Below are 7536 nucleotides of genomic sequence, written 5' to 3'. Positions count from 1 at the left end.
GAGGAATCCACAGGTCTACTTGTGAAACAACCTCCATTGCTGCATCTTGGCGCCATGTAACAATAAACTGGAACACTGTCTGACTCCTGGAGAGAATTTCAGGGATATGGGTAAAGCACAGGCAAACGGGATTCACATTGATCAACATATGACCAAAGGGTTTCAATGCGCTGTGTGATTTTATCAATGACACTAACAATTCTCTAGTCAACTACAGGTGGAACACTCTCACACAGGTTGTGATACCTGTAATCACTGCCTCAGCAGTAACAATTTTGGCAGTCACTGCTGTACATGGCAGAGTGCCACAAACTAATTTAATTTAGAGATACAGGCTGGGAACAGGCCCTTCCAGCCCATGGGTCCATCCTGCCCAAGATACACCCATGTGACCAATTAGCCTTCTTTAGAATGTTGGAGGAAACTGGAGCCCCCGGGGAAAACCCACACAGACATGGGGAGAACATACAAGGTCCTTACAGACAGTGTTGGATTCAAACCTGGGTTGTTGCTGGTGTAATCTTTGGCTTGGCTTCGCAGACGAAGATTTATGGAGGGGTAATGTCCACGTCAGCTGCAGGCTCATTTGTGGCTGACAAGTCCGATGAGGGACAGGCAGACACGGTTGCAGCGGTTGCAAGGGAAAATTGGTTGGTTGGGGTTGGGTGTTGGGTTTTTCCTCCTTTGTCTTTTGACAGTGAGGTGGGCTCTGCGGTCTTCTTCAAAGGAGGTTGCTGCCTGCCGAACTGTGAGGCGCCAAGATGCACGGTTTGAGGCGAGATCAGCCCACTGGCGATGGTCAATGTGGCAGGCACCAAGAGCTTTCTTTAGGCAGTTCTTGTACCTCTTCTTTGGTGCACCTCTGTCTCGGTGGCCAGTGGAGAGCTCGCCATATAACACGATCTTGGGAAGGCGATAGTCCTCCATTCTGGAGACGTGACCTACCCAGCGCAGTTTGATATTCAGCAGCGTGGATTCGATGCTGTCGGCCTCTGCCATCTCGAGTACTTCGATGTTGGAGATAAAGTCGTTCCAATGAATGTTGAGGATGGAGCGGAGACAACGCTGGTGGAAGCGTTCTAGGCGCCGAGATGATGCCGGTAGAGGACCCATGATTCAGAGATGAACAGGAGTGTGGGTATGACAACGGCTCTGTATACGCTAATCTTTGTGAGGTTTTTCAGTTGGTTGTTTTTCCAGACTCTTTTGTGTAGTCTTCCAAAGGTGCTATTTGCCTTGGCGAGTCTGTTGTCTATCTCGTTGTCGATCCTTGCATCTGATGAAATGGTGCAGCCGAGATATGTAAACTGGTTGACCGTTTTGAGTTTTGTGTGCCCGATGGAGATGTGGGGGGGGGCGCGGGCTGGTCGTCATGGTGGGGAGCTGGCTGATGGAGGACCTCAGTTTTCTTCAGGCTGACTTCCAGGCCAAACATTTTAGCAGTTTTCGCAAAACAGGACGTCAAGCGCTGAAGAGCTGGCTCTGAATGGGCAACTAATGTGCTACACTAACCACGCCAGCCAATGTGAGGTAATATCGACAATGTGTTCTTAATGTAAACTGAGCAACATAAACAGGTCAGGACAAGATATGTGCTGTGTACTATTATCCGCTAATAAATCAGGCTAGAATGCTGTCATGGAAACGTCTAGTTCAGGTTTATTGTCATCTGATTGTACAAGGACAACCAAATGAAACAGTGTTCTCCAGACCTCTGTGCAAAACCATGCAGTTATACAACCAGACATAATACACGTACAGACAAACAATACATATGCAGTACATATATACACATATCACAAAATATTGTTTAATAAATAGTAGTCTTCGAGGGTTTTTTAATGAGAAATTCATCAGTCGTTCAACCTTCCCACTGCCCGTGGGAAGAAGCTGTTCCTCAGCCTGGTGGAGCTGGCTCTGATACTCCTGTATCTCATTTCCGCCAGGAGTAGCTGGAAGATGCTGCTTGTGGGGCGGTGGAGGTCTTCAATGATTTTGCATGCCCTCTTTGAGCAATGTTCCTGGTAGACAACATCATTGAAACGGTGGGGGGGGGGTGGGGTGGGAGATTCCAGTGATTCTCTCCTCTGGTCCTGCGGATTGACCACCGATCCAATGCTCTACAGCAACCGGCCCTCACTGTGATCCAGACGGCCAGAACGCTCTCAATAGAGCTCCTGTAGGAAAAAGCATCTGCCACTTTTCTAACTTCTCAAAGCTAAAATACTTCAGATGCTAGAAATATGAAATAAAACACAAAGAAAAGCATAGTTTGGTCGGGTGGTGCTTCAGTATCAAGTAGATTCATTTTCATCACAATTGAAAGTTATCAGCTTCAAAAGTTAACTGTTTCTTCCTTCACAAATGCTGACTTACCATTGAGTGTTTTTTAAAATCAATTTTCCTGTTTATTTCAACATAAGAATGTCAATGCATTCGATATCTACAGATCATTTTGAGATATCTCAACAACGATATACTTTATTCCACTGGATAATTTCTTTACTACTTCACACAAACATTGTCAAGCTAATAAAAATAACTTGAGCCACTTAAGAGGTTGTAAAGATCAAACGTTTGGTCAAAGAAGAAGGTTTTCATGAAGAAAAAGTGAAGCTGAAGAGGTGTTTTGGGTGGGAATTTTGACACAGAATTTAATGTTGAAGGCAGGATTGCCACTAGTGGAATAATTAAATTCAGTGTCGAGAGTAGTGTGGGCCGCCTCGACGACTACCGCCCAGTAGCTCTAACTTCTACTGTGATGAAATGCTTTGAGAGGCATTAACACCTTTAAGAATTTAAGAATTAACATCTTTGTAAGCAAAGATCTGGACTCTCTGCAATTCGCCTATCGTCACAATCTCTCCACCGTAGATGCAATATCACTGGCTCTCCACTCAGCTCTGGAACACTTCGAAAACAGCAATTCATACATACAGCTGTTCTTCATCAACTACAGCTCGGCTTTCAACACCATTATTCCCTCAGTGCTGGTCAAGAATCTACAAACTTTGGGCCTTCGTACCCCCTTGTGCAACTGGATCTTTGACTTTCTCATTGGAAGACCATAGTCAGTACGAATTGGAATCAACGTCTCCTCCTCACTGATCATTAATTCAGGCCCACCCCAAGGATGGTGCTTACCCTACTGCTCTACTCATTATACACCCATGACTGTGTGGCCAGGCACAATTCCAATGTCATCTACAGGTTTGCCGATGACACCACAGTTGTCAGCAGATCACAAATGGCAGTGAGGAAGCATACAGGAGGGAGATGGATCAGCTCGTTGAATGGTATCACAGCAACAATCTTGAACTCAATGTTAGCAGAACCAAGGAGATGATTGTGGACTTCAGGAGGAAGTCAGGGGAACACGACCCAGTCCTCATCAAGGGCTCAGGAGTGGAGTGGGTCAAGAACTTCAAATTCCTGGGTGTAAACATCTCTGATGATCTGACCTGGATCCTCTACGTTGATGCAAACAAAGAAGGTTCATGAGGCGGCTATACTTTGTGAGATGTCTGAGGAGATTCGGTAGCTCATTGAAGACTCTTGTAAACTTCTACAGGTGTACTGTGGAGAGCATTCTGGCTGGTGGCATCACTGCCTGGTACAGAGATGTTACACTCAAGACAAGAAAAAGCTTCAGAGGGTTGTGAACCCAGCCCTCAACATCACAGGCACCAGACTTCATTCCATTGAATATCTACATGACGTGATGTCTTAAAAATGCAGTTTCTATTCTCAAAGACCCCACCACCCAGGCCAGGCCCTCTTAACTCTGCTACCATTGGGAAAAAGGTACAGGACCTAGAGATGAGCACTCAGCGGCACAAGGGCAACTTCTTCCCCACTGCCATCTGATTCCTGAATGATCAATGAACCAAAGACCCTGCTTCAATTTTCGTGCACTTTTATTTTTACTTATTTTACAGTAATGTTGTAAGATGGTCATAATATGAATGTTTGCCCTGTGACGCTGCCGGAAAACACCGAATTTCATGACAATGAACTCCAAACTGGTTCTGAATTGGTGGAGCACAAATATTTCAGATGATCATAAAATTGGAGAAGTATGAACTGATGGAGAAATTTTGACATGATGATGGGAACTGGTTAAAGGTAGGTGTTGGAACAAGTTAGAAAAAGGGCAGCAGAGTCTTCAAAGATCTCAAGTTTACAAAGGATTAAAATCACTCCGGCCAGGCATTGAATTGTCAATTTTGAAGGTGAGGAAAGTGTGGGTGGGGTTTCTGCTACCGATGAGCTGAGATCAGGGCAGAATCGGCTGATGTTACGGAAGTGGAGCAAGATGTGATCACCCACTGTATTTATGTGAGTTGTTTGAATTCATTGTATCAAGGGGATTTAAAGATTCCCAATAATGGAATAATTTGATGGATGGGTGCACATAGCAAATGATGAAAGATCAGTGCTGTGGTCTTTGTGACCTTAAACAACGATGTCCATCTATCACAGAAACATACCGAATTAGTTCAAAATCAGAACAGAAACAACTAAGGGCTTATAATATACTTGTAAGCAAAAAATCCACTCTGCAACAATGACCTAAAATCACTTGGGAGCTTTTAACAAGATTATATATTCTAGCCAAATAGCTTTGGATTTCTTAAGTATATTCCATCAAACTGAATTGAAACGTATGATTTAAAAATATTGAGGTCAAATGGATAAGATCAGGTCTCTTCTTAGATATTAGTGTTCCAGTAGGGAACCCATTTCATTTTTAATTAATTTCATTTTTTTTCCACAGTCAAGAGATGCAACATTTGTGCGATGCCTTTAATATAATGAATTGTCCAAACACATTACTGATTGACATAAAGAGGAAAAACACAGGCTCTACAAATGAAAAGGCATTAGCATAGGTTGTCAAAAGCATGGTCAAAGAGGCAAATTGAAGGAGGAGAACAAAATTGAAAAGTGAATAAATCAAGGGAGGGATTTCCAGAGCTTGGAGACACTGCAGGCCCTTTGCAATTTGCACGGTCAGCGCCCCAGTTACGTGGCAATTTGAAAAGCTCCAACCAGGTCAACCTAGACAGAATACAACCAGGTGCCTGAACTACCTCAGAGATAGTCAGGGGACCCAATTAAACTTACCCAGGTCTCCTCCATGACTAATTTTAAAATTAAAATAGCCAACCTGCTCACTCTAGTGACATTAGAACTGTGGACATCGCTGCCATCTGAACATCATGAACTTGCAGCGAGTGCAGAAACAGCAAAGACATTCCCAGTCCTCCGATTACTGTGCCAACAGCTTGCCCTAGCCGCCCGCCGACTGTCCTGCCAGCAGCCCCCTGCACCTTCCAGCTGGGAACAGGATGGCAGGTACAGACTTCAAATCCATTAATGTAATGTGTGTGTAATTTATGGGGATATGTCGGGTGGCAGCACCTTGAAATACTCACAATGTTTAAGACAAAACTTTTAAATCAGAGGCTGAGAAGAGAGTTCGCGAGAGTGGTGCGTGACACGTCATCGCAGGGGCGGAATCCCCCTTAAATCGCCGGCCTGGTGATTTAGCAGGTAGGTCCACCTTCAATTTGAAAGGTGCATCCTGCACCCAAGACCCAGTGCTCACACCCAGGTTCCAGGAGGGCTACCCGGGTGCTGCAGTTTGAAAGGGCTACTGATGATAATGAAGGAGGAATTAATAATCATTCTGCATGGCAGAATGACTTGGAAGGCCTTGTACATGATTCACAAAAGATTGGCTTGCAGGTGCAGCAGGTTATCAAGAAGGCCAATGGGATGTTGGTCTTTATTGCTAGACGGATTAAATTTAGAAGCAAGGAGGTTATGCTGCAACTGTACGAGGTGTTGGTGAAGCCGTACCTGCAGAACTGCGTGCAGTTCAGTCTTCTTCCTTGAGTACGGATGTATTGGCTTTGGAAGTGGTGCAGACGAGGTTCACCAGGTTGATTACAGAGATGAGGGCGTTAACCTTAGAGGAGAGATTGAGTCGTCTGGGACTGTACTCACTGGAACTTAGAAGAATGAGAGGGGATCTTATAGAAATATATAAAATTATGAAAGTCATAGATAAGATAGAGGTAGGTAAATTGTTTCCTTTGGTGGGGGAGACCAGAACTAGGGGACACAGCGTCAAGGTTCATGGTGGTAGATTGAGGACGGAGATGAGGAAGAACAGCTTTTCCCAGAGGGGGGTGAATCTCTGAAATTTGCTGCCCATTGAAGCAGTGGAGGTGATCCCAGTAAATATATTTAAGACGCAAATAGATAGATTTTACACAGTAGGGGAATTAAGGGATATGGGGAGAAGGCAGGTAGGTGGATATGAGCCTGTCATCAGATCAGCCGTAATCACATTGAAAAGTGGAGCAGGCTCGACGGGCCGGATGGTCAACTCTTGCTCTTATTTCATATGTGCAACTGAGAGGCCAGAGAAAAAGTACAGAGAGTTTCAATAAAGAATGATTTACTACATCGTGCAAGGCCTGCAATATATTAGCTTCAAATTCAATGATTGAGAAGTATTCTTTTAATAGTCTCAGGACATGAGTGCGTTTTGAAAATTTATATTTCTTTTTCTGTGCTCAACTCCTCCTTGTAAATGAGGATGTTTTATACAAGAATGCACTATTTTTAAAACAATGTCACCAAACTGATTGCTGTGTTTAATATTTTTATTAATTGATTTGGAAAAAATATATCGACTCAAGTAGTTCACCTGGAGGAGTTGCTTTTTGTAGATGAACGTGGATTCCGACTCTATCTCAACTTGTGGAAAGAAATGTCTGTTAAGTTTTGACTTGCCACGATGAATAGATAATCACAGGTATTATGTGGGTGTCTTGTTTCATACGGCTGCCACATTCCAGATTGGACTACTTTTTGAACTCAATTCCTCAGCGACTTGACATTTCACCAGGAACTTGCAGCCGTGTAAGTCATCGTTTCTCCATGAATGATTAGTCCAACTTCATAAAATAGGAATACTCTGGTAATACTCACCATGTAATCAACTTATGAAAAGGAAAAGCCATTACAGGGAAGATTTTTGGAGATGTTAGAGTTTAGAATGATTCTTTAAACAATTGTATAATTTAGCTCATTGGGCTAATACAAAAATAGGTCATACAACTCAAAAGCAGAATAAAATCCTTCCATATTAAAAACTGCATCATGCACTTCATCCATTGGTGTGTAAGATTCCAAAATGTGCACACTTGGATGGGGCAAGCTGGGATTTCCAATACTGACAGTGGTTCTGTAAGGAGGTTCAAGCCACCTTCAACTTCTGTGTCTGGACATATCTGACCTTCAAATTCCTGGACTCACCACTAATTAACACATTCAATTATCCCAAATGGCTCCAATGCCTGGTGAGATAGTCCAAGTGCTGGAAATGATTACTGTGCACTTAAACTAGGTCTCGAGGAGTTTGCGGTCATCAGGCCAAGGTCAAAAGTAGATCTTAGAACTCCCTCAAAGGTAAAGAAAATTATTTCTCCGTGCATAAAGTTGTTTACAAGAACTTGAGCT

This window comes from Narcine bancroftii, chromosome 6 (genome assembly GCF_036971445.1).
Source record: "Narcine bancroftii isolate sNarBan1 chromosome 6, sNarBan1.hap1, whole genome shotgun sequence".
Taxonomy (NCBI): domain Eukaryota; kingdom Metazoa; phylum Chordata; class Chondrichthyes; order Torpediniformes; family Narcinidae; genus Narcine; species Narcine bancroftii.
Note: the sequence above shows the minus strand (reverse complement) of the source record.